Here is a 19,872-nt window from a genome sequence, read left to right on the forward strand (position 1 = left end):
GTAGGTAGCAATCAAATGGTGTAAATAAGGATGTTCTTTTCCTGTTCCTTTGATTTTTTTCTCTCTTTATTATTCTTTTATTGACACCACTAGATAGCTGGCCACTGGTCATGCCATTGCCAAGATGAAGAAAAAGCAAACTACACTTTGGCCTCTGGTTCTGAATTACAGAAGTCAAAGGATGCAGTAGGTGTCTATGTCAGAATTATGGATCAGAGGCAGACAATGACGAGTGAAGATGGTTGTGAAGCCCTCTTCATTCCTGGAGGAGCCTGCATCTCATCTCTCAGGCCCTCTTTCTCTGTGGGTCTCATGAACAGCGGTGGGGACCATTGAGCACTTGAATGGCCTGTTTGTCTATGGGCTTGCAAAGGACAAGCAGAGTTCACAGAGCTCAGGATAGAAACATCAGAGCCTCCTCCACGGGCTTCAGTGAAACTACGATGAACTGTACCTGAGGGAATTTTTTCTTAATCAACCCCTTGTGTGGATGAATACAGGAAAAACAAAACTTGTGTACATATAAAAGTCATGCTGTTAAGCAGTTATGATTTAAGAGGTTTTAAGTCAGGGATCATCTGGAGGCCGGCTTTGTGCAAGCTTTTACAGCCTTCTGCAGTGTCCTTACCCTGGCTGCACATGGGGAAGGGCTATGTGTAAACAAGTGCTTTAGAGGCCTCTGAGAGTTTTTAAAAATCAGACCCGTTAACAAAAGAGAGGGTTTCTTAGGAACAAAGCAACTATTTTGATTATTGAGATTTCTGTTTTGTTTCTGTGAGTTACTCTGTGTTCCTTTCCCCATTTCACTCTTGCCCTTCACATCTTAAATGTCCATAAGAAACCCTTGCACGTGTTGGTATTCTGAGGCATACCCTGGGAGTCCCATTTTGTACTTCAACAAAAAATGACTGTAGCAGAAGATAAGTGGAGACTTTTATGGATATACTACTCATTTTACTTAAAATCTACCCAGCTCAGACTTGAATGTAAACTTGTATTAGGGGAAAATTCTCCAAAGAGGGTTTTCTACATACACAGAAGCAGTTCAACTTCTCAAGTTAATTTTGATAAGCAGAATCTACTACTGGCCAGAGCGACAGGAGTGGCTAGGGGTTGCCAGCCAGTCCCTTTCTGATGATCAAGGCCCTGCACAGCAGGATGCCACAGGATGCCCCTGCCATCTAGCTGGAAGCATCAAAAGTCCCTCTGTATGACCCGGTGTGGGAAAGAGGGTTATCAGGATGAGAAAGCAGGGCTGCAGGGTGACGATAAGACCACCTAACCAACTCCCCACCTCCACCACCACAATAAGAACAAAACTGTAGGGCTCTAAAGAGAGGGGGTGGTTTACAAGTTTATTGAGCATTTACTAGGAGGTGACATGGCGATGACCTCTGCACATGAGTTAGGTTCACTTTCATGTGGCCTCCCACTACAGAGATGCGTATGCCCAGAAGTCAGCTCTCTGAGGAGACAGGCTACTTTGGCCCCAGTTTGAAGCATTCTGTCCAAATGTCCTGAGCTCTCCAGCAGTCAAGTAGTGAATGGATACCATACTTATTATGGTTGATGAAAAGAGGCAGAGCTTATCCTCAATTTTTTTTAGGGAAGAGAGGGAATAAAATAAAAGTGGTTCAAGCTGGGCATGGTGGCTCACACCTGTAATTGCAGCACTTTGGGAGGCTGAGGCAGGCAGATCACTTGAGGTCAGGAGTTCAAGACCAGCCTGGCCAACAGGGTGAAACCCCATCTCTACTAAAAATACAAAAATTACCCAGGCGTGATGGTGGGTGCCTGTAATCCCAGCTACTCAGGAAGCTGAGGCAGGAAAATTGCTTGAAGCGGGGAGGCGGAGATTGCAGTGAGCCAAGATTGTGCCACTTCATTCCAGCCTGGGCGACAGAGCGAAACTGTGTCAAAGGAAAGGAAAGAAAAGAAAAAAAAAAGAGAGAGAAAAGAAGAGGGGAGGGGAGGGAAGGAAGGGGAAGGGAGGGGAGGGGAGGGGAGGAGAGGAGAGCAGATTGGGGGGGCTCATGTTCTGAGAGAAAGGAATAATAACATTTGTCTAGTACATTCCAGTTTACAAAGTGCCTGATATACATGATCTCCTTTAATCTTCACCCAATCCTGTAAAGTAGGTGTTAGATCCCCATTTTGCAAGTAAATAAGTGGAGGCTTAGAGCAGTTAACCGCTGGCAGGTAGGTAGCTGGTTCCATAGCACATCATTTTCCTGCGGCATCACGGCATGGTGCCGAAGAAGAGAGCTGTGGATGTCGTTGACTCAGATGTGCCCCCTCTGGGGTGGGAGAACCCAGGGATGGGGGTCAGCAAGCCAGGAACTCCACAGGGTTTGTTTTTAAAACTCTGCTGGACAGAAGTGGAGGAGGAAAGAATCTAACCATATGACTTTTATAAAAATCCTTTCACTTTTCCCCTCCCCATTTGAAAACTCTTTTTAGGAGTGAATGTAGCTGAAACACAACTGTGTCCAGCCATTTTCCTGTCTCCACATTCTTCCAGATGTGTGACAGAGGAGGGACTCTGCCCAATTCCAGTTGTGGGTCCCCTTGGAGTTTACATCACTTGTTTTTCAATTCTTGGTTTTCTGTTCCCTTCTACCAAAACCCAGCATAGGCCTCAGTGTACACTTACTTTAAAACAAAAACTCACATTTCTTAGCTGCAGGTGATGGCCTCAGTCATTTTAATACAGCCTGGAATGAGTTTGCTTATTACCCAGTCACTTTCGTAGTGAATGTTCAAACCCCAAAGCAAATGTTTGCATCTCCTTGTCCATAAAGGAGAAAGCCAGGTTATAGGAGAAAGAGAGAGAAAGGCGCATGTCTGTTTGCACAGAGAGAGGCAATTTTGTCTGCCTTTCGAGAATCAGTTATAAACAGAAGGGCCTCTTAGGATTTTGAGCTCTCCTGACAATGAAGGAAAAGCTCTCTTGAGTATACAAGTTCCACACTCATTACCTTTCAGTGGTGACCCATCACCCACTACAATTTGTTGAAGGAAGGGAGTGTCAGAGATATGCTTTAAAGTTGTACTTTAGGCTGAAATTCTCTCCGTATTTGGACCTGCAGATGTTGTGTACAGAACCGACGCATGGCAGGGTCAGGAAGCTAGGAGGGTGAAGGCTCTTGTGGAGACAGCCCTGTAGCAAATGAAACACGGAAGCCTCCGGGAATGTGTTTGTGTCACCAGCAGCAGGCATTTCCCTGTCCTCCCCACCCCCAGTCTCCACATCCCCAGCGGCCTCTTCCAGACGCATGTCAGGGAGACGGACAGGTGCTCTCCTTCTCGTGCACCACATCCAAGTCCACCCACTGTGGACGCAGTGTGACTAAATGCTGGCCTTGAAGAGAAACCCTCAGCCAGCTTGTCTGTTGTCCAGGTCCCTCAGTGTCTCTGGTTTCCCTGCCCTGCATAATTTAAGCATTAGTGCTAAATACATCTGTCATATTCCTCTCCCTGGAGACTGCGAAATGTCCAGACTTTTTCAGACTAGTGGAGGGAAGGAATGTTACTTAACTAAGTGGAGGCCTGGAACTGTCAGGATTTGATAGGGCTGGACCAGAGACCCTTCCGCCTCTGCCTAGTGTGTCTGTCAGGCAGGCAGCAGCCATCAATCCAAGAATGAGCCATGGCGGCAAGCACTGTGTGGAGAAAGGAACCCAGCTGAGGTCTGAGTTTCAGACAGAAACTGGGGAGTTGGGACATCTTCTCTGTGCCAGGCTTCATTGACACCATCGCTCCCCACAGCAGCTCCTTGGGGCAGGGGGCTCACCTGTGCAGCCACCCTTACTCACAGTAGCATCCCATTCTTCACACTGCAACCCCCCAGCACTGTGGACCCTTCCAGGGAGGTGACAGGAGCCAGCAGACACATGACATTCCCAGAGAGCCCTGTCTTATCCCAGACAGGCTTCCCTCCGTACTTCTTTCCACAGTTTTACCCTCAGAAAAATGTTGGCTGCAGTCTTCCCTTCCTTCACCTCCACCCTGGGGAAGGGTCAGTAACCAATGCCGAGGGTCGGGGAAGGAGGAGGCACAGGCAAGACAGGGACTCAGCGCAGTGCTCCCCGCCATCATCGGGGACAGGTGCCAGGGTCAGCTGCAGCTCTCCTTCAGGGAGCAGGGTGTGGTGGCCCTGGATGGTCCCAGGGAGCAGAGGGAGGCAGGCAGCTGTCACAGCCACAGCGGCTCTGAATGGCCTGAGCTTTTACTATGTGTTCAAGTGCAGGATACTGCAAACTGGTAAAGACTTCCACCATGTGAAGAATGTATGTAAATTAAAGTTTATTGTAATGGAGGTTTTTACTTTTTGCAATTAAAAGTGTTGGTTGATAAGAACTTTCCTCTTGTTGGTGTCATTCTTTAATTTCCAGTTTTCTCTTGTTTCCCCTTCTCCCATGACATGAGAGACTTCTAGCCATATCTTGCTCATGAGGCCGGCCTGTGGGCTCCTCTGTGCCCGCCTGGCTTTGGTCTCTAACATTTGCACCCAGCACTGTCCTTGCATTCACAGCCTCCACTTTCTCCGCACCCCAGACATTACCCACAGCGGCTTCTCATCTGCTATTCCCATGAATTCTCAAATCTCAGTCCCCCTGTTAATACCCTCCCCTGTCTGTGCACTTCACCCAGAATGCAGGTGAGCCCCTGGACGCCTTTTTTTTTCTCACCAGCTTGCTGCACACAGCCCAGATGCCCTCCCAGTGATGCCTCACCCACGGCATCCTTGGTTCTCGCAGGACGGCCAGGCATGTGTGCGGGACTCCAGGCCCCTTGCTGGCTCACCCCAGCTGCCCCCAGATGACAGGCTGCTCTCAGCACTTAGTTAACTTGGTGGATTTCAGTCAGACATTTTTGTGTGTGTTCATTTTTTAGCCATTATATATATATATACTTTCATATAAATGCATAAATATGACCATTTTTTATATGCTGTTAAGTGTCCTCCTGTTTAATGTTTCTCTGTTACTTGCTGCCCCTTCCTCTTCCCCATGTTACCCCACCCCTTTTCCTAGTCAGGTAACTGTGATATATACACAGCCATACCCTGCCGTGTATTTTTCCATAATTTCCTCCATGCTCTCTAATCATAAACAAGGTTTTGTTACTGCTTTACCGAAAATGGGATCATATTACAGGCCCTTTCTGTGTCCTGCTTTTCTTACTCAACTCCTCACAGAGTTCTCTTCAGGTCAGCTGGTAGGGCTCCAGTCCCTTCTTCTTAATGGTTAATACTCCATGGCGTGGGTGTGCTGTCATTTATTCTGCTGTTGTCTTATTGATGGTAAGTCACATCCTGTTAAATGATTAGTCGGGCTATAAGTCAAGAAGTCTGGAGTCCACTTTAAAATACTTGTTTTTACAAAATGTCCATTCTTGTTTGTTCCAACCCTAATATATCTTATTCAGGAATAAGATATATTATTCCTTTCCACAATTCTGTTCATTTACCTGCTTGAAAACTGGAATTCAGCCCTCCCCAAAAACGGGGCGGGGGGTAAGGGCTTAATTCCCTGTTAAAACATGGTGAGATAGCCTGTTTTCAATCCCCTTCTTTCTTCACCCCACTATAGCATTTGATACTGACTTGTGGAGAACCCGTCCCTCCCTTGGCCTCTGTGGTACTCACTACCCCTTCCTGGACCTCTTCTTCCTACTCTGTCTCCTTTGTAGGATCGTCCTCTTCTGCCTGTCTCTGAAACTTTGGTCTCTCCTATGGTTCTGCCCGCAGTTTCTCCCTGGGATATCTCAACTCCATGCTTCACCCTCCAGCCATGGGCAGATCACCTCCAGTCTATGCTCAGCCCACACCTCTCACTTGAGCAGTAGCCCTGTGCATCCACATGATGGGAGGTCATCTCTGCCAACTCCAAAGCACCTCTACATCACCATGTCCAAAAAGTCTATGGCAGCCGCAAGGGGTTCCTCTCCTTTTTCTTAGCCTCTACTTCTGACCAGGACCAAGCTCAGGACAATCCTGCCTCCTTATCACATATCGAGCTCCACTGCTGCTGTCTCCGTCTAAGAGCTTGCTTCACTCTTAGACTCTGCCAGTAATTACCTCACTGGTTTCTCACCGCACATTCCCCATCCCAATTCACCATCCATGTAGCTGCCCTGATGTCTGGTCACCTCCCTTCCTTGCTCCTCAGTGACTCTCCATTGCCCACAGGAGAAGTCCTGGCCACCACTCCAGCCTCATCTCCTTTGCTTCCCCTTCTCATCTCCTGTGCCCCTCCTCTACTGGACCATCCTAATTCCTGGAAACATCCAGGCTGGGGTTTTTGTTGTTTGTTTTTTAATTTTTGGAGCAGTTCTAGGTTCACAGCAAAATTGAATGGAAAGTACGGCGAGTTCCCATATATCCCCTGTTCCCGCATGTGCACAGCCTCCCCCACTATCAGCATCCCTACCAGAGTGGTGCATTTGTTACGGTCAATGAACCTACATTGACAGGTCATTATCACCTGAAGTCTATAGTTTATATTAGGTTCACTCCACTGTTGGTGTTTTACATCCTATATGGGTTTGGACAAATGTATGTTGTCCTGTGTTATATGTCTGCCATTATAGTATCATACAGAGTAGTTTCACTGCCCTAAAAATCCTCTATGCTCTATCTGATCATCCCTCTCTCCCCGCTAACCCCTGGCAACCACAGATCTTTTACTGTCTCCATAGTTTTGCCTTTTCCAGAATGTTCAAATAGTTGGAATCATACAGCCTGTAGCCTTTTTAGACTGGCTTCTTCCACTTAGTAATAGGCACATAAGTTTCCTCAACATCTTTTCATGGCTCAATAGTTCATTTCTTTTTAGTGCCAAATAATAGTCCATGGTCTGTATATACCAGAATTTATGTATCCATCTACTGAAGGACATATTGTTTGCTTCCCAAGTTTTGGCAATTTAAATGAAGCTACTAAAACCATTCATGTGCAGGTTTTTGTGTGGACAGAAGTTTTCAGTTCATATAGCTAAATACAAAGGAGTACAATAATTGGATCATATGGTAAGAGTATGTTTAGCTTTTTTTTTTTTTTTTTGAGATGGAATCTTGCTCTGCCACCCAGGCTGGAGTGCAGTGGTGCAATCTCAGTTCACTGCAAGCTCCACCTCCTGGGTTCACACCATTCTCCTGCCTCAGCCTTCCGAGTAGCTGGGACTACAGGCACCCGCCACCATGCCCGGCTCATTTTTTGTATTTTCAGTAGAGACGGGGTTTCACCGTGTTAGCCAGGATGGTCTCGCTCTCCTGACCTTGTGATCTGCCTGTCTTGGCCTCCCAAAGTGCTGGGATTACAGGTGTGAGCCACCGCTCCCGGCCTAAGTATGTTTAGCTTTTTATGAAACCATTGAATTGTCTTCCATAGTGGCTGTACCATTTTACAGTCCTACCAGCAATGAGAGTTCCTGTTGCTCCACAGCCTCACCAGCATGTGTCAGTGTTTTGGATTTGGGCCATTCTAATAGGTTTGTAACACCTTACTGCTTTAATTTGCAATTCCCTAATGACATACGATGTTGAACATGTTTTCTTATTTACCATCTATATATCATTTTTGGTGAGGATTCCAGATCTTTTGCTCATTTTTTTTATTATAGTCTGGTTGGTTGTTTTCTTACTATTGAGTTTTAAGAGTTCTGTGGCTTGTCTTCTCATTTCTTGACATTGTCTTTTCCAGAGCAGAAGTTTTTAATTTCAGCAAAGTCCAGCTTATCATTGGTTTCTTCATGGATGATGCCTTTGGTGTTGTATCTAAAAGGTCACCTCTATAACCAAGGTCATCTAGGGCATTCTCCTGTGTTAACTTCTAAGAGTTTTATACTTTTACATTTTATACTCACATTTAGATTCATTCTGAGCGAATTTTTGTGGAAGGTATAAGGTCTATGTCTAGATTCATTTTTTGCATGTTAATGTCCAGTTGTTCGAGCATATTGCCTTTGCTCCTCTGTCAAAAATCAGCATCTTTGGCTGGGTGCAGTGGCTTACATCTGTAACCCCAGCACTTTGGGAGGCCAAGGCGGGTGGATCACGAAGTCAGGAGTTTGAGACCAGCCTGGCCAACATGGTGAAACCCCGTCTCTACTAAAAATACAAAAATTAGCTGGGCATGGTGGCGGGCACCTGGAATCCCAGCTACCCGGGAGGCTGCAGCAGGAGAGGCATTTGAACTCGGGAGGCAGAGGTTGCAGTGAGCTGAGATCGAGCCATTGCACTCCAGCCTGGGCAACATGGCGAGACTCCATCTCAAAAAAAAAAAAAAAAATCAGTATCTTTATGTGGATCTGTTTCTAGGCTCTCTCTCTCGTGGTCTTTTGATATATTTGTCTATTCTTTTGCCAATAGGACGCTGTCTTGATCACTATAGCTTTATAGTAAATATTGAAGTCAGAGTGGTGTCAGTCTTCTACCTTGTTCTTCTTCAGTATTAAGTTGGATATTCTGAGTCTTTTGCTTCTTCATTTAAACATTAGAATCAGTTTGTTGATATCCACAAAATAGCTTGTGTTTGATTTTGATTGGGATTGCATTGAATCCATAGATCAAATTGCATCCAGGCGGTTTTAATTAGAAGTTATAATTCCTAGCCCATGATGTTTTTGAAATTCAGTATGAATTTTTGCTTAGTTTGAATTCCATCTTATTACTGCACATTCCTGTGACATGACACATGTCCTTTAGGCTTTCTTACTAAATCAAACTGACAAGCCTCTAGACACCATGCTGAAGACAGACATTTCACCAATCTTATTTTTTCAGAATAATGACTCTATTATTTTTTTAAAAATAATACATTCTTATTATAAAGAACTGAAGACAGTTTGGGTGATCTTATGGAAACCGCCACTCAGTGCCAGGTGCGGTAGCTTACAGCTGTAATCCCAGTGCTTTGGGAGGCCAAGGGGAGAGACCAAGAGTTTGAGACCTACCTGGGCAAAATAGTAAGACCCTGTCTGTACAAAAAAAAAAAAAAAAGAAAAATTTAATTAGCTGGATGTGGTGATGCACACCTGTAGTCCCAGCCTCAGCCTCATCGCTTGAACCCAGGAGGTTGAGACTGCAGTGAGCCATGATTGCAACACTGCACTCCAGCCCAGGCAACAGAGCGAGACCTTGTCTCTTAAAAACAAAAAACCAAAAACCACCCAGAGATAACTACTAACATTAGGTGAACAGCATTCTAGGTATGTCTAAGGTATTTCTAGGTAGAAGGCTAAATAGAAATGCTTATATTAAAATGCTATTTTAAAAAGAAAAGTTCTGAATCTAATTTTATGTGAATCTAACAGGAGAAAAAGAAACTGAAGTTGGTGTTTCTTCCCCACATAAATTAGTAGTTCCCAAAAGATCTCCCTGAAGTTAATATTATGAGAAACATTAAGAAACTAGAATTGTTCTTAATAAGGTTTCCTTTTTAGATGGCATAATCCAAGGCTCTGAAGATAAGGAAATAGCTTGCTCTTTCTCCTCAATTTGTTTATTCCTATATTGATTTTGTTTTTAAAGTCTATGCATTTCCTTCTGCTCTGAAACCTTAATTCTCACCACAGTTAGTCTTTTTTTCTTTCTTTTTGAAACAAAGTCTCACTATGTTGTTCACGCCAGCCTCAAAGAATCCTCCAGCCTTAGTTTCTCAAGTAGCTGGGACTTCATTTTATTTTATTTTTATTTATTTTTTTGAGGTAGAATCTCACTTTGTCACCTAGGCTGGAGTGCAATGGCACAATCTCAACTCACTGCAGCTCTGCCTCCCGGGTTTGAGCGATTCTCATGCCTCAGTCTCCTGAGTAGCTGGGATTACAGGCAAACACCATCGCACCTGGCTAATTTTTGTATTTTTAGTAGAGACGGGGTTTCACCCTGTTGGCCAGGCTGGTCTCGAACTCCTGAGCTCAGGTGATCTGCCCGCCTCAGCCTCCCAAAGTGCTGGGATTACAGATGTGAGTCACCCCGCCCGGCCTTCATTTTATATTTAAACTGATTTTGTGGCTCACCACCAGTATTTTTGCCATTGCTTCTTCATTTCTGAGTTGTTATTTTTAAACTCTTGATTGAAGTCCAGCCACAGTGGCTCATGCCTGTAATCCCAGCACTTTGGGAGGTCTGGGCGGGCAGATCATTTAAGTTCAGGAGTTCGAGACCAACCTGGCCAACATGGCAAAACCCCGTCTCTATGAAAAATACAAAAATTAGCTGGGCGTGGTGGCGGGCGCCTGTAATCCCAGCTATTTGGGAGACTGAGGCAGGAGAATAGCTTGAACCCAGGAGGCGGAGGTTGCAAAGAGCAGAGATCACACCACTGCACTCCAGCCTGGGCAACAGAGCGAGACTCTGTCTCAATAAACAAACAAACAAACAAACAAACAAACTCTTGATTGGCTGAATTGCACCATTAAGGATGACTCAGGAATGGCTCATGAGTTCTGTATTTTCTGCGTTAGGGAATGTTTCTGTGGTCTTTATAGTTGTGCACACCTTGGCTGAATAAAATATTCTTGCATCACACCTTCTTTTGCTCAGAATTTGGATATATTTCTCCATTGTCATCTGGTGTTGACTGTTGGTAGGGACAACACTGAGGCCAGCCGAAGAGTCCCATCTAACGATATCCTCTAACGAGATATTCCCTTGGCTTTTTCTTTCTTTTTTTTCTTTCTTTTCTTCCTTTCTCTTTCTCTTTTTAAATCTATATGTCTGAATAATTCTTTCTTGTTCTTTATCAGTTTTTCCTGGAACAAAGTGTGCTTTTTAGAGGTGCAATTCTATTCTTCATTCTAGGGAAGATGTCTTGTATTTTCTTTATGAATACTTTTTCTTTTTCATGTGTTAGGTTTTCTGTTTTAAATTGTATTTTTATTCTTTTTTTCATTGTCTTGATATTTTTTATACCTTTTTTTAATGCATGTCTTTTTTCTCTTCATTCACCATGATTATCTCAGGCCTTTCCTTGATATCAGATTGATTTTTAGCCATATCTGTTCATTTTCTTGCTATTTCTCATGTATGAGTTTTGAAGAAGTGCCGTCAGTTTCTTTCCTTGTTATTTCATCTGTTTCAGCTTTGAGTGCCTACTTTCTTGAATTCATGTTGTTTTTACATTTTTCTATAGCTCAGACTACTACTGGGAATTTTTTTTCCTGTTCCTTGGATTACATTTTCTTCTGGACTTGGCTCTCATCAATCACATGCATGTTCCTTCCTTTCACTGTTTTCCTTTTCATATGTTTGTGTATCTGCCATGTGATTTCTTTTATATGTTTTGTACTTCTGCCTCTGGCCAGACGTTTTGTTTGCTTCTGTAAAATATGAGTACATTATTAATTCCAAAAGTATCTGTAGCCACTACTTAGATTTAACAAATGTTAACATTTTACTGTATTTTAAAAGCATTGCTTCATGCAACCCATTTAGTACTTGCCATGAAACGCCCCCATCTTTACTCTGTTGTAACTGAGGCATGTCCTCAACAAGTAAACAACTGAAACTGTACTTCCCTTCCTGACCTCCAGTTGACTTTCCCTTTCTTCACTCTGTGCTAATCAGGAGCTAAGATTTTCTTAACCACCTACCATTTTCTATCTTCACTTTTTTTTTTTTAATCCTTATTTTTCACCCCCACTAAGGAAAATTACTGAGAACCAAGTTAGCAAAAACCTAGCAAATGGGCTGGTCTTGGTGGCTCATGCCTGTAATCCCAGCACTTTGAGAGGCTGACGTGGGTGGATCACCTGAGGTTGGGAGTTCAAGACCAGCCTGACTAACATGGAGAAACCCCATCTCTACTAAAAATACAAAAGTAGCCGGGTGTGGTGGAGCATGCCTGTAATCCCAGCTACTCGGGAGGCTGAGGCAGGAGAATTGTGTGAACCCGGGAGGCGGAGGCTGTGAAGAGCCGAGATCGCTCCATTGCACTCCAGCGTGGGCAACAAGAGTGAAACTCTATCTCAAAAAAAACAAAACAAAACAAAACAAAAACCTAGCAAATATAAGAAACACAGCACTAATCTAAAAACCAACTTGATAACCCCTTCCTTTTCAGCCACTCAGGCACATACCCAGACACAGAGCCACTCGCTCTTCAGGAGCCCACCCAACAACGTGGAGGCCTGGGGACTTGGGAACCCGAAGCCTCAGTACAAATCCCAGCTCTGGCATACCAGGAGAGTGACTTTGGAGGGTTCTGCCAATCCCTCTGCTCCTTGGTTTCCTCACCCCTAAATCAATGCAGCAAATAAATGCCATCTTCAAGGGGTCAGCACAAAGATACGTGAGACGGTGTGGACGAAGTGCCCAGCTCTGTCCCAGCACAGAGCAGATACTTGACGCAGGGCTGCTGTCCCCTTTCCCTCTTATCATCAGCCTCCATCCCCCAGTGTTTGCTTCTGCCCTCCTCTGTGGACAGCCCTCCTTCAAGCCACCAATGGCAGAGATGGACTAGACCCAGAAGATTCTCTGACCACCCCCTTCTTCCTTATGAATAGGGAAGAAGCTGAGGCCCATAGCTGGTGGCTGAATGAGGAGAACTCACCCAGTTTTCTCTTCAGTGTGTGGAAACACCGTCCGCGTCTGCTGCCTGACCCCCTCATAGTCCTCTCCTTACCCCATTCCATCCTGAACCCTCTGTAAAAATCACCCAGAGGATATCCACACAGCCCCAAGCTTAACCCTTATCCTCTTTGCTGACAACTCCCAGCATTCAATGCTTTTCTTCACCTGTTTGGCCTAGGTTTGAGGGATGAGGACACAGCTCATTCATCTGGTTGCACCCATGCCTAGTTCCTTCTAGAGGCTGGGCCCTGAGGTGCTCTCTGGAGGTGCTCTGTTTCCCTCCTGCCGTCTGGTTCCCTCAGGCAGCTCACAGGAGTGGAGGCAGCCACATTCTCCTTCCACTAACACAGATCCCTTTTTGGCTGAGGACAAAACTGAGGCTGTACAGCCCTGACTGCATGCTCAGGAGGCCTCGGAGAGAACTGTCCTGGCCCAGAAGATACTGCTCAGCTCCCAGCCACCCCACACCCTCTGTGCCTGCCAGTCTCCAGGCATCCCAAGTCCAGAGCAGAGCAAAGCATCAAGGGCTGTGTGTGATGGGCTTTTGTCCAGATGTCCAACTTTGGGCCAGAAAGGAAGATGGTCCCGGCCCCCTAAGGTTTCATAATCTTGTTGAGACACAGGGGCAAGTGTAAGGTGCATTGTAAGAGCTACATATTGGGAAGTAAGATGCTAAGAATTAAACCAAAAAATGATACAAAATGATTCCGAACAGAGATATAGAAAGTCACCTTAAGAAATGATTCCAAGATTCAAGTGGTCAGAATGGAGCTACAGCACAAAGGAATGTTAAAGACAGTGCCCATCAGAAGACGGGGACGGTGGCCACCAATGGAAGCCCAGAAAGGGGAAGCCTCATGGTCAGAGGCTGGCAGTGGCCATCTGATTGGGAGACAGTGCCCCAGGGTGGTTGGCTTCAGTGTCCTGGCCCTGGCCAGGCCTACTCTTGTTGGATGGATGGTGCCACAGGCGGCGATGCCTCAGATTCTATAGCAAGCCTCAGATTCAACAAGCCTCAGATTCTATAGCAAGCAGAACTTTCCTCTGCCTTCCCGCTCACCAGGCAACCTTCTAATAAGTTGGTATCTTGTCTGTTTGGGCTGCTATAACAAAATTCCATAAACTAATTACTTATAAACAACATAAATTTATTTCTCACAGTTCTGGAGGCCAGAGATCCAGGCACCAGCAGATGCAATGTCTGGTGAGGGCCTGCGTTCTGGTTGATAGATGGCAATCTCCTCACTGTGTCCTCACATTGCAGAAGGGGAGTGGCAGCTCTCTGGGGTCTCTTTTATAAGGGCACAAATCCCATCTATGGGGGCTCTGCCCTCATGACCTAATCACCTCCCAAGGGCCCCTCCTCTTAGTACCATCACCTTGGAGATGGGGTTTCAACATATGAATGATGGAGGGATGCAAACATTTAGACTATAACAGTTGGCTTCCCACACAGTGTGCCTCTGGGAGAGAAGTGTAATCTGCACCCCGACATTCCTGCGGATGGAGTCAGTCCCTTGCATGGTGGTGCTGACAGGATCGCTCACCTCCAGGCTCTCAGCAGTGATCCTGTGACGCAAGGGCTGGCCCTGCACTGCGGTTGATCTTCCCACTTCCAGGCCCCCTTTTCAGGCCTCCTGGGAACCAGCCACCCCCAGCCCCCCACTCCTGTTGAACCCCAGCCATAATCCCAACCCTGATCTTCCTCTCTGGATTTCAAAGCTTCATCCATGCTGAGCTGCAAGGGGAATGGACAGAACTGGAAACTGGGGCAGACTGGAGTTGCCAGCCTAGGCTGGGCTGTGAGCTCCATGGAGCAGATGCCGGGCCATCCTGCCCCGGCTCTAAGCCCAGCCCCAGGCCAGGGCCGGCACCTGGTAGGCTCTTCATGAGTGCTTCCTGAATGAATGCTGTAGAATTAAAATCCACCCAGAGGAGGCCAGGCCTGAACTGGGCCCGGAAGGATCTGAGTGGATTGAAGTATGTGGAGGAGGGGCAGGAAGCAAAAACATTCCAGAATGAGGGCATGGGGGCTTCCCATAAAAAATGAAGGCACAGAAGTAGGAAGAGTGGGATGTGTGCAGAGGATCAGAAGGAGGTTGGCTCAGTGGAGGCTGAGAGAGGATGCTGGGAAACACAGGCAGTCATAAGGTAGGGCCCGATGGTGGGGGCCTGAGGCCCAGCAAGGGGCTGAGGTCTGATGCTCCGGGCAATGGGAGCCGTGCTGGGTTCCTGAGTGGGAAAGACACAGGATGAAAGTGATATTCCAGAGTCATCAGCCCAGCTGGCTGGGCTGACGGGTGCCAGGGGAGGAGTGGGTGTGGGGTCAGGGGTGGTGGCACAAGAGACTTGGGCTGGGTAGGCACCTAGGAGGCTACCGAGTCACCTGGGCATGGGGTCATGGGACCGTCCACCATGGTGGGAAATGAAGACGTTAGGAGAGGCGCGTGGAGATATATATAAAAAGATTGCTGCAGCATCATTTGTATCAGCAAAAAAACAGAAACAAGGAAAAGGAAGAGCCCCTATGTCCAACAGTAGGAAAATGGATAAATAGGCGGCCGTATATTGATACGACGGAACACAGCAGGGAGAATGAGTGGCGTACATCTGCATGCCTCAACATCAACAAATCTCAAAAACGAAGAAATGAAATAAACAAGGTTTAGAAGGATCTAGGCTGTGCTGTTCAATGTGGTAGCCACTAGCTACATGTGGCTATTTAAACTTTAACTAAAATTCAAAATGCAATTCTTCAGTCACACTAGCTGCATTTCAAGTGCTCAAAAGCCATGTGCCGTCTGTGGCTGCTGTATTGGACGGCAGACAGAGAACATTTCCAGCATCACAGAGAGTTCTGTTGGACAACACTGATGTTTTGAAACATGCAAAACAACATTACCTATTGTGTATGGATACAGAAGAGGCTCACAGGGTTTCCATGAACAGGTGTTGCCTCAGTTGGTGGTGGAGCTGACAGCGGGATGGTGTTGAGGGGTGGTCAGGGTGGTGGGAACAGGGGAGGCAAGGCTGTAGCTCCGAATACAAAAGGGCAGAGGCAGGGAGCCGCTCGACAATCCAGGAAGTGCCAGGGACTGCGATGGGGATGGGAGACGCTTCTAGTCTCTGTGAGAATCCCAGACATAAGCCCTGTAATGACAGCAAAGACTAGCCTTTAGGTGGGACCATTCCCAAATTGTCCCCCTCATGATTAGATTACTTCCCAACAAGGCCGGGCAAAAGGAGTCTTGGAAAGGGTCAGACCTGCCCACGTGGTTGGTCCATGACAAGCTGCAGACCTCACATCTAGGGCTTGCCTCAAACAAAGTGAGGGCTAAGGAGAAGGGCAGAGAAGCAGAAGCAGAGAAACCAGAGGAGGAGCAATACCACAATTCAGATCGAGACCACAGGAGCAATTCAGGAGAGAGGGAAAAGAAAAGGAGGCGGGGTGGGCGCAGCTGTCTCAGAAATACAGGTGTGAGGCCGGGCATGGTGGCTCACACCTGTAATCCCAGCACCCTTGGGAGCCCGAGGCAGGAGAATCACTTGAGCCCAGGAGTTCCAGATCAGCCTGCAAAACCCCATCTCTTCAAAAAATACAAAAATTAGTTGGGTGTGGTACACACCTGTAGTCCCAGCCATTTGGGAAGCTCAGGCAGGAGAATTGCTTGAGCTGGGGAGGACAAGGCTGCAGTGAGCTGAGACTGCACGAAAGCACTCCAGCCCAGGTGACAGAGCAAAACCCTGCCAAAAGAGCAAAGAAAGAAAGAACAAACCAAAGAAAGAAAGACAGAGAGAGAAAGAAAAAAGAGAGAAAAAGAAAACAGAAAGAAGGAAACAGTGAGAGAGAGAAAGAGGAGAAAAAGAGGGAAAGAATGAAAGGAAGGAAGGAAAAGGAGAAAGAGAAAGAGAGAAGGAAGGAAGGGCCGGGCACGGTGGCTCACGCTTGTAATCCCAGCACTTTGGGAGGCTGAGGCAGGCAGATCATGAGGTCAGGAGATTGAGACCACAGTGAAACCCCGTCTCTACTAAAAATACAAAAAATTAGCCCGGTGTGGTGGCGGGCGCCTGTAGTCCCAGCTACTCAGAGAGGCTGAGGCAGAAGAATGGCGTGAACCCAGGAGGTGAAGGTTGCAGGAGCCGAGATCGTGCCCCTGCACTCCAGCCTGGGCGACAGAGCGAGACTCTGTCTCAAAAAAAAAAAAAGAAAGAAAGAAAGAAAGAAAAGAGGAAGGAAGGAAGGAAGGAAAAGAAAAGAAAGAGAAGAGCCAGGCGCAGTGGCTCACGCCTGTAATCCCAGCACTTTGGGATGCCGAGGCGTGCGGATCACGAGGTCAAGAGATAGAGGCCATCCTGGCCAACATGGTGAAATCCTGTCTGTCACTAAAAATACAAAAATTAGCTGGACATGGTCATGTGCGCCTGTAGTCCTAGCTACTCGGGAGGCTGAGGCAGGAGAATCGCTTGAACCCGGGAGGTGGAGGTTGCAGTGGGCCAAGATCACACCACTGCACTGCAGCTTGGTGACAGAGTGAGACTCCATCTCAAAAAAAAAAAAAAAAAAAAAGGAAAGAAAGAAAGAGAAAGAAAATAAAGAAAGAAAAAGGGAAGGAGGGAGGGAGAAGGGGAAGGCCAAGACGGGTGTGAAAACCCGAGAAGGGGTCAGTTTCCAGGTGAAGGGTCAGCCTGGGTGCAGGGGAAGAGGCACCTGCCTAGTGGGTGTAAGGAATGGAGGGCTGATACTTTCTTCTCCATGACCCCCTTACTCAGAACGACCTATTTTCAGCATTTTGTGCAGACTGGCTTCCATCCATGCACCTTAGGCATTGTTCTCTGATGCTATCTGAGGCACTTGTCTGTCCTTTAAAATAGTCTCTGCATTTTTCAGATGACTGCTACCCCTGGTTTGGAGTTTGCTGTGATAGAACTAAAGTAAAATTTCTAGTGACTCCACTGTTGCCATGCCGTCAAGCATCTGGGACTGGAAAAGCCGGGTTGCTCAGGTGGTTTGAATTCAGTGCCGCTGACCTTTTGTTTCCATGAGAACACAGAATGTGGCCAACCAGCAATCTGGTCTGACCTTGATGCCTAAATTCTAATGAAAGAGCAAGTTGAACTACAATGGTGAGAATGGAAACTAAGAACATTCTATCCAAAATGTTTGAGAAAGCCTTGTGACCAAAGGTGAGTGACTCAGAGTTTCTCTAAGACCCTGAAATGGGTGATAACGTCATGTCTAACCTTGGGAATCGGCTGAGTAAATCTCAGTACAGCTGCTCTATGGAAGGTTTGCAAACCTTGTAAGTGGTGGTTATAAAGATATGGAGCAAGTTGGAGAATTATTTATAATAAATTATCTGGGGAAAAAAGTCAGGACTCAATATGGTGCAGGTGTGGTTGTTTCATTAAGGCAAGAAGATGCTAAGATTGCTTGTCAAACTGTCAGTGGTGATTGACCAGTTTGATTTTATAAAATTTCCAATCCATCCCAAATGTAAAGTTTTGTAAAATATCGTAAAAATAAATGATTAAATGCATATCCATCAAAGGACTTGTATCTAAAATACATAAAGAACTCTCAAAACTCAACAGAAAAAAAATCCAAATAGAACTAGAAGACACGAACAGACAGTCCACCAAAGAGGATATGTGGGCTGCAGAAAACACAGGAAAAGATGTTCAAAATCATTACCTATTAGGAAAATGAATGTCCATTTCCTGGTTTGGGTATTGTATTATTGTTATATAAGATGTCACCATTGGAAGAATCTGGGTAAACGGCTCATGGGATTTTAGGTACTTTTTTCGTGATTTCCTGTGAGTCTATTATTATTTCAAAATAAAAAGTTATCAGGCCAGGCTTGGTGGCTCATGCCTGTAATCCCAGCTCTTTGGGAGGCTAAGACGGTGCAGGTGCAGATCACCTGAGGTCAGGAGTTCGAGAACAGACTGGCCAACATGGTGAAACCCCGTCTCTACTAAAAATACAAAAATTAGCTGGGCGTGGTGATACACCCCTGTAATCCTAGCTACTCGGGAGGCTGAGGCAGGAGAATCGCTTGAACCCGGGAGGTGGAGGTTGCAGTGAGCAGAGATTGTGACACTGCACTCCAGCCTGGGTGACAGAGCGAGACTTGGTCTCAAAAAATAAAATAAAATAAATAAAAAATAAAAATGAAATGAAAAGCAGATACATGAAATACAAGCCCAACTTTTAAATCATAGATTCAACAGGCAGAAAACAACCATGTCCAATTGCTGTAAGAGTTTCTAAACATTCACTCTCATTTTCTGGGCCTGTTGTGCTGAAAAACAGTGGCGAATCTCTGGCAGACCAGCACCGGGCCGTGGACCACACTTTGAGTGGCTGTGGACCACCTGCTCAAAGACTAGAAGCAAATGCCAGAGATGGAATTATTTTTTTTTCCTTTTTGGCTTATTTTTTTGTTATGGAGTTATACTGCTGTTCAAAATAAACCTTGATTTAAAATATACAGAAATAATAATACAGAAGAAAATCTATTTTCCCCAAGTCTGGGTTTATGGATAAAACACACCATCTACTCTGATGCTGCCTTCTCTTGCTCCCTCTCACCCTCCCCTAACTTCACCTCTTCCATTCCTCTCTCTCCTCCACGTGCTTGCCTTAACCGCCCTCTTTTCCTAGTGGCAGGTCCCTGGCTCTGGTCCCACCACTTTGTCACTGTTCCAGACCCTCCCCGACCTCCACTGGGGAAATCACTTACCTTTCTGAGCATCAGTTTCCTTATGCGGGGTGACAGTGAGACCACCTTGGAGAGCTATCCTGTGAGGAGTGGGTGAGGCCACTCAAGTGGGAGAAGCTCTGTGAGCCATGTATAAGTGTGCACACGCAGAGCGGACTCTGTCTGCACACCTGGGTCCCCAAATGCGCTGGCTGGCTCTGGTCAGCCTCCCAGTCTTCATTCCCATCTCACCCAACCCTCTCAGGCAAGCCAGGTGTCTCTGCTTCCAACCAAATGCCCTTCCCAGGGGGCCTCCCCAGCCCACATCCTGGCACCACTCACACCAGTGCCCCTGTCCCTCAGAGAGGGGTGTGTCCTCCCTGTCTACCTAGGAGCTCTCCCAGGCCAAGGCAGCTCCTCCCCAGGGTAAAAGCCAAGTCAGGTTGCTGTATTTATTTTTCTTTGCTATAGCCTCAGGCTATGCAAACTTTTCCACCTGTTATATATAACAGGTGGAAGATATATAATAACGAACACAGTAAGTTCTCACTTAAGTTGCTGATAGATTTTTGGAAACTGCAACTTTAAGGGA

The sequence above is a fragment of the Gorilla gorilla genome, chromosome 5 (assembly GCF_029281585.2).
Source record: "Gorilla gorilla gorilla isolate KB3781 chromosome 5, NHGRI_mGorGor1-v2.1_pri, whole genome shotgun sequence".
Classification (NCBI taxonomy): Eukaryota; Metazoa; Chordata; class Mammalia; order Primates; family Hominidae; genus Gorilla; species Gorilla gorilla.